The following is a 17565-nucleotide window of genomic DNA, read 5'->3' as shown; positions in this document are numbered from 1 at the left end:
ACTAAAATATTAAAACAGATTAGTTTTGAGTTTTTATATCCATTATATCCAAAACTCTTACATGCATCTGTGGTTGTATCTCAATCCACAGAATTTTGTATAGAGGTCTTTCAGTTCAGAGACAGTGGAGTTGCTGTACCGAACAGAGATGCAGTTTGTAAGCAAGCTCTCAGTAGAACAGTAGTAGAAGTTCCTCAGTATCTGTGAAGAAAGATGAGCTTTTCATAGCCTCAGAGATGTGGATGACTAGGACCTTAAAGCTAGACACATTCTCCACCTCAACTTAGTTAATACAAATTGAGGTGTGTTTGTTGTTTTCCTTTCTCTCCCTTCCATTGAGATTTTGTTACTGGCACACCACTTGCCCAGATGCTGCACCTCCTTTCTGTTGGCTGTCTCACGCTAATTGTTGCTGATCAGGCCAACCATTGTGGTATTATGCAAATTTGATGATTCAAATTTAATTTTTCAACCAGTTTGGAATGTCTAACTGTGTTGAACACTGCTGTTGTAAATGAAACACAATCTCACACAGGAATTGCTATTTTCCAGATGGGTCAGAGTAGAAACGACCTCTGAGGAAATGGCATTCTCCGTTGACCTTATAGGGGTCCTGTGTTTCAAAGCACTTGGCAATGATGCCCAGGCTGTGAAGTGTTTAGGCAGTGGACCAACAGTGGTTGCTTTAAAGCTTCTGTCTGAGCCAATGACAGAATATCTGTAACCACTTCTAGCTGCTGTGCGCAGACCCTCAGGACTCGACTTGGAACTCCATCTGGACCAACTGACTTTCCCACATTCATCCTGCTCAGAGCAGAGCGAACATCACTGATAGAAAATGATAATGGTTAGCTGTCAGGAAGGAGCTCAGTCTCTGTGTTCTCTCCATCAAACCGAGTGTAGAAGTAGTTTAGCTTATCAAGGTGGAAAGGGGTTTATTGGGTGTTGGGTGTGTGCCCTGCTTTTTGTCATGAAGGTCAAAGCTGCAGTAGCTTTTTGTTTCTTACATGTACTTTAACTGCAGGCAGGCCAGTCCAGTACCCGTACCCTTTTCTTCCGCAGCCATGCCTTTGTAATGTGTGCAGCATGTGGTTTTGCAATGTCTTGTTAAAAAAATGAATAAACCTTTGGCAAGGGCACTGACACAACCCCATACCATGACAGACCCTAGCCTTTTGGATGGTCCTTTTTGTTTTTAGTCCAGAGCACACAGCATCTTTTTTCTTCCAAAAAAGAAATACACAATACACGTTTCCACTGTGTAATGGTCCATCCTAGATGGCTCAGAGCCCAGAAAGCTTGACACCCTTTTTGGACATGTTTACAATAAGACTTCTTTTTGCACAATAAGGTTTTGAGTGGCATTTATAAATGTAACTCTGTATTGTAGTGCTTGACAAAGGTTTGCCAAAGTAATCCCTTGCCCATGTGGTTATATCAGCTATTGTTGAGTGGCGGTTCTTGATGCAGTGCCGTCTCAGGGATCGAAGATCACGGGCGTTCAGCTTAGCCTTGCACCCTTGCTCTTTACGCACTGAAATTACTCCATTCTGATTCTTTGAATCATTTAATGATATTATGCACTGTAGAGGGAGAAATATGTAAATACCTTCCAATCTTTCTGAGGAACTTTGTTTTTAAACATTTCAGTTATTTTCTCACACATTTGTTGACAAACCAGAGATCCTCTGCTCATCAGACTGTAGTCATGATAACAATCACCTATTTGAAATCACATAATTTAAATTGAATTTTTTCACCTCATTACCAGCCCTAAATTGCCCTCATCCAAGCTTTTTTTGGAATTTGTTGCTGGCCTGAAATGCAGTAATGGAGGTATATTAATAAATGAAATTAAATTGACCAAACAAAACATGAAATATGATTGGTTCATACTGTCTGCAATGAAATAAAAGTAAATGTAAGAAACTGCATTTTTAATTGCATTTTCCATACTGTCCTAACTTCTTCTAAATCAGGGTTGTAAATAGCTATAGTCATGTTCTAAGTTAACAGCTATATTATAAATGATCATGTTTTTGTGATGTGACTCACTACAAATACAGAAATAAATAAGCAGCCGTTACGGATATCCCTATCTCATCTCACTATACTGTCACCACTATTAATCTGGGTCATGTACTCATGGACACGTCTGGTTTATTTATGAGAACATGTCCAAACAAAGTGATAAAAGGACACAGTAAATGTGAATGATTGTGTAGTAAAGAGCAAATATATTGTGCATCTAAGTCTGTGTTTGTGTATCGTGTGTTCGGCTCCTGGCTGCTTCTGTTTGTCCTCGGCTTGTCAGTTTACATTTGCAATATTGCTCAGTGGTCCACATACAGATCTAAACACCACACACACACACACACACACACACTGTACATGAACATGTCAGGTTAGGACTCTTACAATCATCTGAGTCAATATTCTCAATATTATTAGAGCACTTGGTGTTCAGAAGCAGTATGTCAAAAGGTCCGCTTCACAGGAAATCGTATTAGACTAGAATGCGAGCAATGATAAAGGAACTGTCAGTGTGTGCAGTGGTGTATAAAAAGTTTCAGCCTTCCTGATTTCTTCTAATTTTGCATATTTGTCACAGTAAATGGTTTCACTCGCAAACAACTGCAACCAAACACTTCTAATATCTTAAGATTAGACTTTCAGATTGCCAAAAAGCAATTTAACCCACTCTTTTATGCAGAATTTCTTTTATTCAGCCATATTGGTAGCTTTGAGGATGAACTGCCGTTTTAAAGATAGACACCATTTTAAAGGACTTTTACTAAAACTAATATCTTTTTTTCTTAAACCATTAGACAAAAAAAACTTGCTTTGGAAATTTGTTTGGTTGCTTTTTGCATAACCTAGTTGTGCTTTAGCTGAAGATCACAGACTGATGATTGACCATTTTCCTTTGGGGTTTTTTGGTAGCGAACCAAATTTATGGTTCCGTCAATCATGACAAGTCACCCAGGCCCTAATGTCGCAAAGCAATCCAACACAAACACACTATGACTACCATGTTTGCCTGTTTGTATACACAGATCAGCCATAACATTAAAACCACCTCATTGTTTCTACACTCACTGTCCAGTGTATCAGCTCCACTTACTATAGAGAAGCACTTTGTAGTTCTACAATTACTGACTGTAGTCCATCTGTTTCTCTGCATGGTTTTTTAAAGCCTGCTTTCACCCTGTTCTTCAATGGTCAGGACCCCCACAGGACCACCACAGAGTAGGTATTATTTAGGTGGTGGATAATTCTCAGCACTGCAGTGACACTGACATGGTGGTGGTGTGTTAGTGTGTGTTGTGCTGGTATGAGTGGATCAGACACAGCAGAACTGCTGGAGTTTTTAAATACCATGCCCACTCACTGTCCACTCTATTAGACACTCCTACCTAGTTGGTCCACCTTGTAGATGTAAAGTCAAAGATGATCGCTCATCTATTGCTGCTGTTCGAGTTGGTCATCTTCTAGACCTTCATCAGTGATTACAGGACGCAGCACACAGGGCGCTGTTGGCTGGATACTTTTTGGTTGGTGGACTATTCTCAGTCCAGGAGTGACAGTGAGGTGTTTAAAAACTCCATCAGCATTGCTGTGTCTAATCTGCTCATACCAGCACAACACACACTAACATACCACCATGTCAGTGTCACTGCAGTGCTGGGAATGATCCACCACCCAAATAATACCTACTCTGTGGTGGTCCTGGAAGAGTCCTGACCATTGAAGAACAGGGTGAAAGGGGGCTAACAAAGCATGCAGATAAACAGATGGACTACAGTCAGTAATTGTAGAACTACAAAAAGCTTCTATATGGTAAGTGGAGCTGATAAAATGGACAATGTGTGTAGAAACAAGGAGGTGGTTTTAATGTTATGGCTGATTGGTGTATGTTTTTATTGTGTTGTATTGTAGTTTTGAAGTTTGTCAGTGAGAATGTTTTGCCAGTTCAGTTACAAGAGCATTTGTGAGGTCAGACACTGTTGTTGGAAACGTTGTCTTGCAATTGATGTTTCAATTTATCCCAGTGGTGTTTAATGGCTTTGAGGTCAGGGCTCCATGCTGGTCACTGGAGTTCTAATACAACAAATTCATCAAACCATGTCTGGATGGACTTTAAAGGCAGTTTACTGTTGTTCCCAGGTCAGACAATCAAACATTATTTGTTTAGTAATACATTCATATTGGTTGTACTTTGGTAAAACATTTTTTTTTACTTTTTTCTCTACATCTAATTGGATAAGATTTAGATAAGTTGCTTTTCAGTTTAACGTGTTTTAAAATTGCAGTTGAAGAAAACCTGTGCTATAAATTGTTAAGTACTTTGCCTAAGGTCCCAACGGTGGCAAGAGAGTTTAAGAGAGGCTTTATTGTCATTTCAGCTATTTACAAGTACATATTAAAACGAAATAACGCTCCTCCAGGACCAGGATGCAGTATAGAACAAAAAGTGCAAGACAAACAAAAAGTGCAAGACAACCTGGTGGCACATGGCTTAAACCAGCGGCCATCCAAAAAAGGGGCCAGTACACTGCCCTCTCAAACGATACAACAGCAGACCTCACCAATACGTTTTTCTCTTGTCATACTTAATGTGGCTTTCCAGCCTTGGTTGCTTAGTCTACACTTTCGAGGTCTATTACTCAAACAAATCTATACCATTGTTTTGCTGTAACAACAGGATAGGGTATGGGTGTATGGGTAATGAGATATTGAACAATCTGCCTGTAATACAAATGCACTTGGCAGACAAATTGTTTAAAAGTTTAAAACAATTTTTTTTTTCAGTTGTTGCTAATTTTGATTTATTTAATGGAGTAAAATTAATAACACTAACCAATAACCATCCAGTGCATTAATACTAAATTGTCTTTAAATACAGCCGTCAAGGGTAGTGCTTATTACTGAAAAATGCCCCAGATACGTTTTCTTTGTCCTCATATAAGACAAATAAGATTTGTTTTGTCCTTAAAAGACATTACACTAGCTATCTTAGCTTGCACTGTAATAATCAGGGAGTGATAAATCAGAAAAGAGAAAGGTGAGAAAAAAGAATTGAAAAGCCAAGACCTGAGGACTTGGTAATGATTGTGCCAGGGAGAAGAGGATTGCTTTCAAGAGTAAATAAATAATGGAGGAAAAGATTAGATGGAAGAAGATTTCAGGGGTGATTGGTAAGGAAAATCTACAGCAGATTACATGATTAATGTAAACCATTGGTCATTCGCTTTTTTCCCAGATGTGAACAAGGAGTGGGAGGGCTGATAGCCAAAGGCTTTCTGGTTTTCTTCAGGTTTTCTTCCTTCATCAATGCCTTTGCTGTTAAATAATTTGGCATTAAATAACATTTCTAGCTGTTAAAACGAGCAAAAGTTAATGGTTCCCGGTATTTAACAAACAGAACTATTAACATTGTTTCAAATCATGTTTAAATGTAAAACATTGTGTGATGTCACAACCATGCAGCTCTGGGATGGATTTGTACACCTAGAATGGTGTAATACCCTGTAATAGATGCCCTCACCAGGGTGTATTCCTTCCTGAAAGCCAGTGTTTTTCTTCATGTAGACCCACTGAGACTCTAATGAAGTTGTCCTGTAGATAAATGACAAAGGCAGCGGAAGGTGCAAATAGAGAAAAGCCAAAAGAAAACTCACAAAAATGCATGTTTTTATAAGGCTCGTTTAAAACTAGCTTGGTACAATTACAAATAGTCAGTTATTAAATGCGTTATGCATATCTGGTGTCACGAATCAAGCCTCTGTGCTCCTGGAGTGTGTTTATGTGCCATGCCACACTCTCCAGGAGCACATGCTGAAGCCAGCGCCCCTCATTATGATTGGTCCCCGCTGCTAATTACCCACAGCTGCACCTTGTTTAAGGGGCCTATAAGGAGGCAGTTGGAGACCAGTCTTTGGAGGCTATTTGGTTTGACTTAGACTTTGCACCTGTTTGCGCCTACTAGCTCCTGTTCGTTCTCTCTCTAGGTCTTGTGTTAGTTTGTCTTGTTTTGTTATTATTAATCATTTTGGTTTATACATCTCTGCGTGTGTGTCCGCCACTCTTGTCCAATCTAGCCCAAAACGTTACATTTGGACATATATTGGACAGTAGCACTAATCCACTGTCAAATAATACTGCAGAATGATGTATAATGCTGGCCTTTTAAAAGTATTCTTTTTTTTTGTTCTAAACAAAGCATGTTGCTCTGTCTGGTGGACAAGTGGCATAGCCACATAAAGGCACTGGATATGTAGAAGCTTTTAGAGCAATATGAATGTAAAAAATCAGAGGTTAAAGGAGAGTGAATAAGGCCAATAGAAGAAATTTATAACCCTATGGTGTTAAGTGCTATAAAAGTCCTTGGTTGAACAGCTCAAGAGTCTCTTCTGCGTCAGCTGTAGACAGCATAAACATGTCACGGAGTAAACATAAAACTATTCATGCTAGCTTTTAAGTTACATCTCAGTTATGCATTTAGCCACTTGATTGCCCTTTTCTAGATGGTGTGTACTGTCTCCTGCAGAGCTTCTTTAAGATTTTTTAATTTGGAATTGGGATTTTGCCACCTTTCATTATTTCTACAGACTAAAGACCACTGGGGAAAACATTGATGTTTTGTTATCATTTTATTTAATTACAGAACAGATTGCAGTATTAAATTTTACAGAAAGCAAGATGATTCTTGGCAAGTGAGTAATGTAAAATATCAAAATATCAAAAATGGGATGGTCCTACACTCATGTTGAGCTTTAATGTTGTCATTCAATAGCACATTTTCGTCTGAAAGAGCATCAACAAATCTTACTTTCTTAGTAGACAGTGAATCAAATAAAACATGGAAAGTTATATAGTCATACAATCCATTAACTAATCATCTGCAATGACTGACAAAAAAACTTTCTTTTTACTGTTCATTTAAAAATCAAAATGTTATTGAGTAGTAGTGTTTTACATCGGTAGAAACATGTGTTCCTTTTTCGAGAATTAGCAGGGGTCTATTTGAATCCCTGTAGAATGTGTGGCTAATTCATTTTACCTATTTGATATTATTTAAAGGTAAAGACAGACCACAATCAGTTTTCTTTTCTGGAGATCCATTAATCTCCATTAATTAACTCTTTTTTTGGCTTCTGTCAACAGAGAGTGATGATGTTGGAGGACAAACATAAGACCTCCTGATGCAATCTTAAGTTTGTATTTCATGGGAATGGTTTTAAATACAGCTACTCTATGTGCTTTGAAGATTTTGTAAAGGCTATGTGTGCTGCTAGGGATTTTTTAATGATTTTTGGAAGAAAATACTTCAACCTTTACCCATTTATTTTGGGTAATGGCCCTTGTTATTCACATCCTACTTCTGTTCCACACATTTGCTTTGTGAGTATACACTGACCAGGCATTATGTCCACAGACAGGTGAAGTGAATAACACTGATTATCTCTTTATCACGGCACCTGTTAGTAGGCAAGATATATTAGGCAGCAAGTGAACATTTTATCCTCAAAGTTGATGTGTTACAAGCAAGAAAAATGGCAAGCGTAAGGATTTGAGCGAGATTGACAAGGGCCAAATTGTGATGGCTACACGAAAAAACTGCGGCTCTTGTGGGGTGTTCCTGGTCTGCAGTGGTCAGTATCGATCAAAAGTGGTCCAAGGAAGGAACAGTGGTAAACCGGCGACAGGGTCATGGGTGGCCAAAGCTCACTGATACATGTGTGGAGCAAAGGCTGGCCAACAGACGAGCTACTGTAGCTCAAATTGCTGAAGAAGTTAATGCTGGTTCTGATAGAAAGGTGTCAGAATACACAGTGTATCACAGTTTGATTGGTGTATATATTTTTTCTTGAAAATAATTTGGCTGTGTTCATGGGAATAGTAGAAGATGCATTTGATATAATTATATGTTTCAGTTCTCATGAGCAAGTAAATGTATCCTAAAATTGATTATTTATTTTGCTCAGCCATCCAGCAGGGTTGAATTTTGGTGGTAAACACAGGGTAAATATGCTGGGGTTTCTTCTGTCGAATGACTAAGAAGCATGAAAAAGCTCAAGAGCCTTGCATTTTTAAAATGTCAATCACTTGCTTTGGTCTTTTACTTCAGTCTATTTCTGGTATTTCATGGTCATGCCCTTCAAACTTTATCGATGCTCCATGCAGTAGCCTTTGCACCCAACATTCAACACTAATAATGCTAATGGATATTGATCAGGATCAATGCACAAGAGAGTGGAGTGATGATTAAATGTCATGAGGGAAGGACACGTCCTCTGGGAAATGGCAAGGCAGGAGCTGCTAAGGCTTCTGTTTTTAGAAAACACTGCTCTGTGTAGGTGTTTGTATACAAACCCCATTTCCATAAAAGTTGGGACAGTGAAAAGAACAATTTGTGATTTGTCAACTCTGCAACACAACTCCTAAAAAATTGAGACAGAGGCAAAATAAGCGTAGAAATATAACAACATTTGTTATAGTCACTATAAGCAGGTAAATCGGTAACAAGTTAGGGTATCATGATTTGGTATAAAAGGAGGATCCACAAAAGAATCATATTTATAAGCAATGATGGGTCGTTTGCTCACCACATTGTGCCAAACTTCAGGAGAGAATCGCCAAGCAGTTAAAAAAGAATTGCAGATCACAAATAAAAGAATTTTACCATCTTGTGTTCATAATATTGTGAAAAGATTCAGAGAATCTAAAGAGATCTCAGTCTGTGTAGGGCAAAGCCGGAAACCACTGCTGAATGTGTGTGACCTTTGAGCTGCATGAGAAAGCGTCATGTGATAAATCTAGCCGGGCTTGGGAGTACTTCAGAAAACCATTGTCACTTAACACAATCCGCCACTGCATCAAAAAAAGCAGTCTACAGTTCAGTTTGTTTTTGGGAAAAAAATGAAAGACCATCTAGACCAGGGGTGTCAAACTCAAGGCCCGCGGGCCAGATCCGGCCCGCCGCGTCATTTGATCCGGCCCGTGAGAGCTTAAACGACTGTATGATTGTTGTGATGGTTCGAGTCGTTACAGAGACGCGCTTATAATTTAGTGCGCTCCTGCGCCTTTAAGAGACAACGTGACATCGTAGTCATGGCAACTAACTTTAACCTTCGCTAAGAAGCCATGTGACTTTTACGGCAAAAGAACGCGGGGTAGCGTAGTTAGTAATGTAAACAATAATAAATAAATACAAATAATTTTATTGCAATATAATACCCAAGCATCGTCTGTAAGTAGTGGCGTTTATATTCTTAGTTGTTAGTAAATGTTTAGTGAGTATATCACAGCGTTTTAGTTACAAATTTACCGTAATTAAATACTGTTGTTACCGTTACTATAGCAATTAGTATCTTTACACACAATTTTAACTCGTTAGCGTTATTTTACGTTTGGTTAAATCTCATATTGTACCAGATGTAACATTTGACTACAGCTGTGTGCTTTTACTGTATTAAGTTCTTTATTGTTTTTATTGTTTGTATTTTTTACTTCATTTTGATGCACACAGTGTATCACACAGCTGGGAAGCAAATAAACCGACTGTATTCTGAAGAGAGCTGTCTGTCTGTCTGTCTGTCTGTCTGTCTGTCTGTCTGTCTGTCTGTCTGTCTGTCTAGCTGAGAAAGGGGGATAAACTATAAGTAAGGGCAGAATGATCGTCTTAAAAATACACTGTAAAATCCTAAATAAACTGCATCTTTCAAAATGCAGGCTGATTTTGTGACCTGCAAAGTGACACAGCCCGCCAGTAGATGATGTTACACATATTTACACATGATCCTAAAATGTACAAGAAGATAAGTAAGAAAATTAAGCATAAGGAGGAAATTTAATGAAAGTGAAAACAAGTTTGTGCTTCAGGAAGAGAAACCGGTGCGTCTCTTGTGTTATGAGGCTGTGTCTGTGGTAAAGTAGAACAATATAAATGCAGAATTCAGCCTCCAAGAAAAACAGCAATGTGACTGCAATCACAGCAGGATACGTTACAATCGGCCCTTTGAGGGCCACCATAATGCTGATGTGGCCCTCGGTGAAAATGAGTTTGACACCCCTGATCTAGACTGTCATAAAAAGTGCCCACAGCATGGGTGATCTACATATCTGTGAAGGTACCATTGTCTTGATGGCACATATTGGAATTTTAGAGAGACACAGGCCATCAAGACAATGGGAAGTCCATTATTATTTCAGCAAGATGATGCCACACCAGCTTGTAGTCCAGATCTGTTTTCTGTTAAAAAATATATGGTGCATGAAGAGGTTGTATCAAGCAAGAATAAAGAAAAATTCCACTTGGCAAAACTGCAACAATTAATTTCCACGATTTCCAAACCATTAAAGAAGCATATTAATAGGAAAGGTGATGAAACACAGGGGTAAGCATACTTCTGTCACAATGTTCTTGGAGTCTATTGCAGGCATGTAATTCTAAATTTGTTTAAATTTACTAAATACAACGTAGCTGTCAGTGAAAACACTGGAAATCTTTTCTTTCTACTTTTGTCAGTTAAATAAAGATTCAAGAGAATGAACAAATCACAGATTCTTCTTTTTTACTGTGTTTTTCTGGAAATAGAGTTTGTATATTCATTACTGTGCTGAACTCAGGAAATGTCTCATCATCTAATGTCTCATCTAAAGCAATTGATGTAAGATTTTCAGCTTTGGTGCTAATTAATTTTTCTCTGATTATATCTTGGTGTAGTTCATTACAGCTAAATTGGCATCACAGGGTTGATTGGTCTTATGCAGCATTATGGTGACAGGAATGGGAGTAATTATCATGACTGCAAAATGAGGGGGAAATAAATGATGGAATTCAACAATATTTCTAATTAAAGTCAAAAATTTTATTAGAGCATCCTTTTGCTGTTATGACCTGCTGCAAACATGATGCATAGCCAGACACCAACTTCTAGCACCGTTCTTAAAGGGATCATGACCCATTCCTCATGGTAAATGGCCTACAGTTCACCAATATTCTTGGGTTTGTGTGCTGTAATCATCTTCTTCAAATCCCAATAAACTTTCTATAGGGTTCAGGTCAGGCCACTGTAATGGCCACTCTTGAAACCAAGTCTTGGTGAAGATTGCTTGGGGTCACTGTCCTGTTGGAAAGTCTAATGAGGCCCAAACTCACATAAGGGTATGATGGTTTCTGCTAGGATTTTTTGAAGTTTAATTGAATCCATCTCGCCCTCCACACGCTGCAGGTTTCCAGAGAAAGCAAAACAGCCCCAGAGCATCACCAGGCCGCCACCACCATGCTGCACCATGCTTTGGTATCTTTTTGTATTGCTATTTAGGGGGCACCCCTGAGGACTTTCTTTGATACAGTGGTGGCATCAGCCATCTTTTACGGAGTGGTATGCTGGGGCAGTAGCATCTCTACAGCGGACAGGAAGAGACTGAACAAACTTATTAAGAGGGCCGGCTCTGTCCTGGGGAGCCCCTTAGACCCAGTGCAGGTGGTGGGAGACAGAAGGATGTTAGCCAAGCTGGCATCCATGCTGGAGAATGACTCCCACCCCATGCATGAGACTCTGGCAGCACTGGGCAGCTCCTTCAGTGACAGGCTGCTTCACCCTAAATGTGGGAAGGAGCGGTACCGCAGGCCCTTCCTTCCTGCTGCTGTTAGATTATACAACCAGCACTGCTCCAGATAGATCACACACACACTTTAAATTATTATTCATTAAAATGTGCAATTTTTTCCCCATGTGTAACTATTACAATGTGCAATATTCTCACGTGCAGTTATTTGTAAATATTTTTCAGAGTTTTTCTGACTTTTTATTATTATTGTTATACATTGTACTATTTGTATTTTTTATTGTCTATTTTTTGTACTGAGTGCTGTACTATCCCTTTGCTGCTGCAACAATGTGAATTTCCCCATTGTGGGACTAATAAAGGATTATCTTATCTTATCTTATCTTATCTTATCTTATCTTATCTTATCTTATCTTATCTTATCTTATCTTATCTTATCTTATCTTATCTTATCTTATCTTATCTTATCTTATCTTATCTTATCTTATCTTATCTTAGGCATTCTCAGGTTAAGCTTATTAAAGGGTTATAGAGCTGTTTGTAAGCTTTTAGGACACCAGTGAACCACAATGAGAGCAACTGTTGTCAAAAGAAGAAAAATTAGAACGAAGATTAATAAACTGTACACAGTGGATGTACGATGCTTTTTATTGACCAGTGGTCACTACCAATGGGTACTGTGTTTAGTTTAAGTTGTACAACTGTATTGCAGATTCTGTTGTCATTTTTTCACTTTGTACCACAAAAATAAAAGTTAAAATGGTATTACGCTTTATATTAAATTCTTTTTAAATGTATGTCTTTTATTATGTTTTAGTAATGTATTTTATTAAAAGAATAAATCAACAAATTAATTAATAATCATAAAATTGGATGCAGACTTACCAAAATGTCATTGATTAGTGGGTCACAACAAAGAAACATTGGAGCTAGACTGACATTTGCAAATAAGCACCTGTATGATCCCCAATTCTTTTGGAATAATGTTTAATATACAGACAAATTAAATGTAATTTTTGGACATTAGGAGTCATATGTTTGGTAAAAATTCAAAACATTCTTTTACATTTAGAAAATTATACCAACAGTCAACCATGGCAACACCCTGACAACAACCCTATTAAACACTGTTTGGATGAACATTGATTCCAGGCAGGACTTTTCCACTGACTTAATCCAAGATGTTATGGATTGCCTTCCCAGAGAAGTGGATTCTGCAATAGCCGCAAAAGTGGTTTCCCTCAAGCTCATGGTCACATACTTTTGGTAATACAGTGTATGTGTTTAGTATGTCCTGTCCCTTTGTCTGTCCTGTCCCTTTGTCACATCCTAATGATGTGTGGATGGGCCTCCCAAGATGAGACGAGTAGAGATCAAAGTCAAGGGTTTAATTGAATGTGACTGTGTGTGATTGGGTTGTACAGCAAGCTGGTGATAGAAACCCTGTAGGGATAAAGTGGGGTGGGGGGTATACTGTGTGTTGTCAAGTTGATGGCGGAGGATATTTTGGGTTTTAGGTGTAAAGTTTCCATCCAGGAGGATGCTGAAAGCTGCTTTACGAGATCCTAACACCTAGACTACTGCTGTGATGCTGAACTTTCATTCCCAGAACTCTGCAGCAGTTCCTGTGTTATTATTGAGTGGCAATCCACCATCACCTTATTATGATAGAGCACTGCTGTTAGATGTCTTCTCTGCCATAAGGTAGAGGTACTTGATGTTGCCTGTGGGAGAGCCTGCACCGGTAAAGTAATTTGTTTCTTTCCTCGGTGCATGGCTTCAATAACGTTCCACCATGTATTTACTAGATTTATTTGTAAAGATTTTTACGTGGCCACTGAGATTACACAGTGCAGTAGGTACATCACGGCTTTACAGTTTGTTTAGTTTTCAGCCAGGTATCTCTTTGAGGCCCTTAGTCACTAGAGTCATGAATAAAGAGAGTAGAATTTGTAGTCTGATGAACTGCACCATGAGAGCGGAATGTCAAATAATAAATACAGTATAGCCAAAACGTATGTTGGACATTATATTCCAAAACCAAGTTGATCCTTTTTTATGGCTACATCAGCCTTTGGTATGTCAAGATTTGTGGCCATTTAGTCAAAAGAGCACTTGTAAGGTCAGGCACTGATGTTAGACAAGGTCAGGCTTACAATCAATATTCCAATTCATCAAAGGTGTATAATGGAGTTTAGATCACTTTCTTTGCATCAACCAAGTCTTTGGTCCTTGATTTGAGCACAGGGGCAGAGTCATGCTGGAACAGGAAAAGACCTTACATATAATTAATTTTATATTGTTTATTTTCCATACCAGTTAGAATGGGTGTCCACATTGTTTAACCATAAAAATGTATAGAAATCATATAGTAAGTAGACTTACTATAATACTATAATTACTATAACTATAATAGAATAATAGAATAGAATAGAATTTTTAAAGTAATTGACTCTCTGTGGAATTGCTTTATGTTAAATTGTGAAGTCATGGGTGCCACTGTGGGGCAGTTGGTATCACTGTCGCCTTAAAGCAAAGAGGGCTTGGGTTTAATTCCCTGGCTTTAATTTGAGGTTTGCATGTTCTGCCTGTGTCCACGTGAGTTTCATTTGGGTGATTCGGTTTTCTTTCACAAGTCAAAAGACATGCAGCCAGACTGATTGGAGCTATTAAAAAATCGCTAAGTGTGAGTCTGTCTTTAAATGTATGTATTGTGTGCCCAGACTAGGACAAAGCGGTGGTAAAACAGATAATAAATAAATGAATGAACATGTAGTTATATTAAAATCTGTGAAAAAGAAAGTGCTAGAAGGTGAATTCAAATAAAGGCAGACCCAGCGCTGGTATGGAATGCATTAGCAGGTTGTCTTATGTTAATATTATTATAATTACTATATATTTGTTCATATTCAGCACTTAAAATGTGTATTTTTTAAATGCTATTGGATTAACGTTAAATGCTTTGGAAATACTTTATAACATAGCTGATGGTGTTCTCTACTGCAGAAAAATAATATAAAAATTATGGACCCACTGGCCTTGCAAACCACAAGGCTACAGCAAAGTGTCCAGTTTTAATCCAGCACTCAGCCTACAACCTAACCACATCAATTATATGTGTACTGCATTTATAACTCTAGTAGATCATATGATTAACTGATTTACAACCTGTGACAAAATGCATCATTATTGTAACCAGTGTTTTTGTTGCTGAATTTCTCACATTACATGACAGTTTAATGGTAGGGTATGAGCATACTTTGATCCATATTTTATTTCTGAATTTTGAGCCATATTGACTTTTATTACTCTTTGATGTTTGGATCTCTTAATTGCTGTCATTTTGTTCTTTAATGGCATCATAACAATCATAACAAACAGCCTGTTTTTATAGTAATGATATGCTGCACTGCACAATTTAATTAGTTGAATCTCTATTTATGAAACCTGTAGGCACAAAGTCTTGTTCTGAGTACACACATGAAAAATAGTCAAAATTTGTATTACAGTTCAAATAACACATGTTAAGACTGTTGTAACTTAAACTAGAGTAAGGTCATGTTTACTATGGAAGCACTTCTGTAAGTCGCGCTGAATAAGAGTGTCTGCTAAATGCTGTAAAAATAATGTAAATGTAAGTTAAACTCCTATATAATGACAAATCTGACAACAGCCCATCTCCTCGAACAAATATTTTCTCTGATATTAATGCTAAATGTACTATTAATGTACTCTTTATATATCTACTGTTCACTATTTGCTTTGCTATTCCACATGCTATGCTGTGGGGGATTACTAGTGTAAGCAGGGGCTGGTATCAAAAATCAAACTATTAGGTTCTAGATTCATTTTTACATTAGATACATTTCTTACAGTACTAAGCTGTTATTGGCTCATTTCTTTTCTGCTAAGTTATGATTGTAGACCACTGTTCCAGCGCAGAGCACACACCTGAGTCAGCAATAACTGCTACAGCTGCTGTGTGTGTGTGTAAAATATGAAGGACCAATGCAGTACTGCAGTGCTCTCAGTTCCCACAACTTTATCTACCACACACTGCTCTCAAACACACACACACATGCAATCACACAAACAGGTCCAAAACTATGTGGACACATTATTATTATTGAGTTTAGGTGTGTTAGTCTCACCTACCAACAGGTATATAACATCAATTAATATATTGATATTAAGTAATTATATGGCTGCATGAAACAAGGTCTATGGTTTAGCAAGTTTGTTTGAAGAAACTCCAAAGTGGCCTGCACAGAGCCCTAATGTCAACCCAACAGAGCAGCTTTACAAGGAATTGAAAAAGAAATTAGAACTCAGTGGACAATCCTAATAACTACTAATAATGTGTATTTTTTGTAAACCATCACTATATTTTGTGAGATGCTAGTATGTGGTTTAAAATGCCGCTTATGTAATCTACGTAGCTATCTATATAATAAATGGATGGATGGATGGATGGATAGATAGATTTCAGAAGCTAGTATACTATCAGACTGTATTAGCACTGATATTGTCATATACTTTAATGATAAGATCGGAAAAATCCAGTTCAATTTAAATTCAAAGTGTCACATCACCCTATTAAGCAGCAATACCCTTGGAGTAGCACCAGTGCTGAAAGCGGCTAATCCAGCAGTGTTATTAACCTGAATTATTTTAATCCAGTCCAATCCCAAATTGAGCTTACTTTATTGATTAAATCATCAAAGTCTACTTGACACTATTCCAACACTATTCCACTATTCTTTTAGTCTTGGATTTATGCAGCTATTAAACCCCAGATTAAGAAACTTAAGAAACCTTATCTTGAGTCATATGTATTGTCTAATTATAGGCCAACATCAAACCTTTCTTTTGTCTCCAAGAATTTAGAAAAAGCAGTTTCTCAACAATTATGCTCTTATCTGCACAGAAACAGTAATTATGAAACATTTTAATTAGGACTTAGACCCAACCATAGTACTGAAATTGAATTAATGAAGGTAGTGAATGATCTATTAATGTCCTCTGATTATGGATTCTTGTTCTGTTAGATCTTATTGAGGTGTTTGATACTATATAATATATATAATATAATATAATATTTTACTGGATAGGCTAGAAAATACTGTAGGTAAAGGGCTGGCACTCTTTTGGCCCCATCTGACTGAGCTCTTCAAATATGTAAATAATGAATGATCTAAAACTGTAAAAGTAAACTATGGTATTCCACAGGGGTCAGTGTTGGGACCTCTGTTATTTACACTGTACATCTGTACATGCTATTAAGACAAATTATTCATAAACATGGCATCATTTCTACTGTTATGCAGATGACACATATCAGCTGTACATGTCAGCCAAACCTAATTATCCTTCTTTTGTGTGTTGTATTATTTTTAAAAATTGCATTATTTTTAAAATGCAATTAAGCTGGTTAGCCAAAACATTAAAAGTCATTTCTTGGTACTTTTGTCAGTTGAATAAAGGTCCAAAGGATAATCAAATCACAGATTTTTGTTTTTATTGCATTTTACAAAATGTACCAACTTCTCTGTAAATGGGGTTTGTACTTCAGTTGCCTCCTTAGTATCCTTGGTAACCTAAACCTCATATACAGAGCTGTTAATATTGCTTTTGCACATTTTTACATTTGTTGCTGATCTGTTTGTTAGATACTAACAGCGGTTAACATTCACCCGCCTGTCTTAATAAAAACTGACAGTGTTAATTGTTGACATTGCTGTTTAAAGGCTTAGTCATTAACATTTTTATTTACTGATTGATACCTCACAGCAGTGTAGAATAAATATGTGTGTATAAAATGTAATGAGAAACATAAATAGCACAAGTATTCAAAGGTTTAAAATATTTCCTACGACGTCTCCCAGAATACAGAGCGAGCAAAAACAGTTTCACTTTATTGTCTACAGTGACGCATATCCACTCAGTCATCTTTCACTTATTTTTTATCAGCAGAAAAGAGATTGCACT

The 17565-nt window shown here is 37.5% G+C and overlaps 1 protein-coding gene across 1 annotated transcript in view; it reads left to right on the top strand.

Moving 5' to 3' along the window:
- LOC134333600 (kelch domain-containing protein 8B-like) overlaps positions 1–17565 on the top strand; it is a 109465-nt gene that overhangs the window by 46043 nt on the left and 45857 nt on the right. The gene's annotated exons all lie outside the window — the stretch shown is intronic.

The sequence above is a fragment of the Trichomycterus rosablanca genome, chromosome 19 (genome assembly GCF_030014385.1).
Source record: "Trichomycterus rosablanca isolate fTriRos1 chromosome 19, fTriRos1.hap1, whole genome shotgun sequence".
NCBI lineage: Eukaryota > Metazoa > Chordata > Actinopteri > Siluriformes > Trichomycteridae > Trichomycterus > Trichomycterus rosablanca.
Note: the sequence above shows the minus strand (reverse complement) of the source record. Positions and strands in the feature narration are given on the sequence as shown.